The sequence below is a fragment of the Molossus molossus genome, unplaced genomic scaffold (assembly GCF_014108415.1).
Source record: "Molossus molossus isolate mMolMol1 unplaced genomic scaffold, mMolMol1.p scaffold_m16_p_2, whole genome shotgun sequence".
NCBI lineage: Eukaryota > Metazoa > Chordata > Mammalia > Chiroptera > Molossidae > Molossus > Molossus molossus.
This window is the reverse complement of record NW_023425355.1, coordinates 143,042,787-143,046,439: the sequence shown is the minus strand read 5'-3', so window position 1 is coordinate 143,046,439 and position 3,653 is coordinate 143,042,787.

Here is a 3,653-nt window from a genome sequence, read left to right as displayed (position 1 = left end):
AAGTCAAGGAGTATCTTACAACTGATAGGAACATTTAATTCGGCTTTTATTCCTAAAAAATCTAGAATTAAATAGGGGTTAGAGCTTATCATTGAAGACATCTAACACTATAAGCTGTGGGGCGGGGCAAGGTGATTCTATTTTATTCTCCAGTATGCACCTAATGTCCCAAACATTGCCTCAAACATATTTTACTCAATCAACTTTTGTGGAAATAATGTATTGAGAAAATATAGTCTTATAATTTGTCATGTATTATAATTCAAATTATGAATTTCCTTGATGGTAGGGCATGCATATCTATATTTATATTTTCCGTAATTTTAACACAAAGTCTTGTCCAAATTCAACACCAACAAATTTTGATTATAATTGGAGCACAGATGCAAAAAAATTTGCAGAGGGAAAAATAAATTTAAACCAGAAAAAGCAGAGACAAGAGAACAAAAGAAAGGGGGAAGTAGGAACTGTGAAGAAGAGAGAAAACTGAAGACTAGGGAGAGGTGAAATCACTAATTAGAAATGTGAAGTGTTAGATTCAGGTCAACTTTCAAGTGAAAACAAAAAAAGAGATTACCAAAACTAATGGCTGGGAATAAGGTGTGAGCAAGAGGCATCTGATTTACATTGAACTTAAGCAGGAAGGGTACATGCATTTTTCAAGACCAGAAAGTTAAGATATGGAATAGATCTTCCATAGTGTGCAAATTCTCCATCCAGAAACTATAGACAAGTAGTAAGAAATGCCATAACACAATGGTTTGCACAGTTCACCACAACACCAGGGATTTTCAGACACAACCACAACATAGGAAGACTCCAAAAGCCAAGCTGAAAACACTGGCCACCCATATATTCATTGGGCCAACCAATGAGCACTCAAATGCCATTCCACCAGTCCTTCACCAAAGCCCCTCATAAGGACTGAGTCACCCTTCTCCAGTATTCTTTAAAGACAGCCAAGCAGACACAGGGGTGCTATTTGCAGTTTGGTGAGAACCTGATCAAAGGTAAGGTGACTTTTGAAGCTGTCCTGCATTAAGAAGTGTCTAGATAAGACAATAGAGTAGAGGAACAAAAATACACTGTTTTAGTGGAAGCAAAAGTATCGTTATCTGTGTTTGTGTTAAAGCACACATGTATCCATGTGTGCTGTGATGTGTCTAATCACAGTTGGCAAGTATTACTGTGGAATTTGATGAGTTAAGAGAGTTGATGTCATTGGGAGGGAATAAAGTCAATTAAAGGATGTCATACTTCCTTTGATACACAGAATTCAACTCATCCCAATGAGTTTCCCCTGTTACGTTGGTTGCCCAAACTCACCATGGAAGGGGCAGAAAGCAGCGGAAAAGTGAAGGAGACAAGAAACACAGGACAGTGGAGACACAGCAATCTGAAACAAAAATTCAGGGCCTATTGAGGATGGGAATGGGAGATGTGCAGGCATGAACAAGGCCTCAGCTGCCCTCCAACCCCCACTTCTTGCCCACTCAGGAAGAAGAAAACAGGAGGAAGAGCATTTAAGCATCAGCCTGTCCTATCCCCACCTGGCTCATCTCTCATTTCTCAGGGCCACTGCTTTCACCCAGGCTCTGTCTGGAGCCCAGGTGGCCCTCTCGGCCACCCTCATTTTGTGCATAGGTCTCTATATCCTCATGGCAAATATGGCCAGAGTGAGTAATGAGTCAGTATTAAGAGAAATGAACAGAGAAGTGAAGTCACCTAAGAAGAGATGCCTTGCAACTGGACCCCATAAATTAATGGTTCTCAACCAGGGACATTTTTGCCCCCGCCACAGGCAACCTTGAGTGATGTCTGGAACACTTTTGGTTATCACAACTGGAGGAGGGGATATAGTTGGTTTCTAGTAAGTAGAATCCAGGGATGTTGCTAAACATCCCATAATGCATAGGACTGCCTCCCACAGCCAAGAATTATATGACCCAAAGTGTCACCAGTGCCATGAGTGAGAAACCCTGGCCTAAAAGCAGCCACTCCTATGGTTGGCTTGGTGATGCAGAAGCAACTGGATTACATGGCCAAGAAGGACAGAGTTGGATAGAGCCAGGAATGGGGCATCTCTGGACTTCAGAAGGACTTGTAACTCAAGGTGAAGAACAAACAGGAACTCACAATCATGTAGTTGAAATGTCAAGGTTTTTGCAATCAGAATCCAGATCCTACCTCTTCTTAAATGCATGAGCTCAGGCAATTACTAAATGTTTCTGCCTCCGTTTCTTCATCTATAAGAACAGGGTACTAATATCTGCTATATAGGAATCAGCAATTGAACATGAAGCACTTCTCAGCAGGAACTCAACAAAGAGCACTTCCTTCTCCTTTTGTTGCTCTGAATAATTCCTGGAATGAACATTATAGCAACATCATAGTGGTAGAGGGAGGAAGGGAACAGTCCAATCCTCTTCCCACAGCCTGACATTTTCAGGGCTTCTTGATCCTCCTTTACATTTCTTTTTTCTTTCTCCTGTACTCCTTTTGAGAATAGAGATTTCTCAGGCATCAGTGATCACAGACTCAGGCAGGGGCTTGAGCTACAACTTTTTTTCACCTATGTCCAAGAAGATATAGCAGAGTGAACTCACCAGAGATCTATGCACAAAAGAGACCCAGAAGCCTCTTGAAAAAGTACTCATTCTAAGAGAACAAAGGGTCAACAGCAAAAGTGTGTTTCAAAGACAACAGGTGAACTTTCAAAGAAAGGGGCCATTCTGAGCACAGCATAGGTTCTGTATTAGAATTGTTCCCTCATTCAATTGTTGTGGATTCACTCTGAATCTCTAGACAATGAAACTCTAATAAATATCTACTAAAACCCAAAATGTTTCTGTAGAATTTCCAAGGGCTACTGAAGCACAAAGAATCAGAGGATATGTAATTATAGAGGAGAACCTGGCATTGGTGGAGGCATTGGTAGCAGTGGCTGTTTCTTTCTGATGACCATGTTGGTGACATGGTGGCCCCTATCCACACTCTTGATAGAAGGCATTGGTTTCAACTGCAACAGCAATGCCCTTGAGGGACATCAGCAGTGGAAGTAGTTCCTTTGGAGCCACTGGGAGCAATCAAATTCCTCCCTACAGAGACCCAGAGCAGGGGAGGAGAGATATGGCATGCACTTACCCAGAAACAGAGACACACTGTGAGAGTATGGGGGCTCATGCCCTGGAAACTCCCAGGGCTCTGGAGAGAGAACTCAAGGAGGCAGAGCAGCCAGGTAAATACGGATGGCTGTCATTGATATCTTTTTTTCCATTTTTTGCAGAGGTATAATGATAGTTTGATAACTTGCTGATTATAAAAGTAACACCCATTTTAGAAAGGTTGGAAACTTCAAAACAAAAATGAAAACTAGCAATTGTCAATCATGCCACTGCTCAGAGATGACCACTGCTGTATTTGCAGTGCATTTCCTTTTGTCTTTTTCTTTGCTAGTAGTATTTTTACATAGTTTGGAATATATTGAATGTCCATGTCCATGCTTGTCTTTTTTTTTTTTTTTTTTTTTTGCTTAATCCCTTCACATTTTTTCACCCAGCCCCGAAACCCCACTCATCTCTGACAGCTATTGGTCTGTTCCCTATATATGAGTCTGTTTCTATTTTGTTTGTTAGCTTATTTGTTCATTAGAT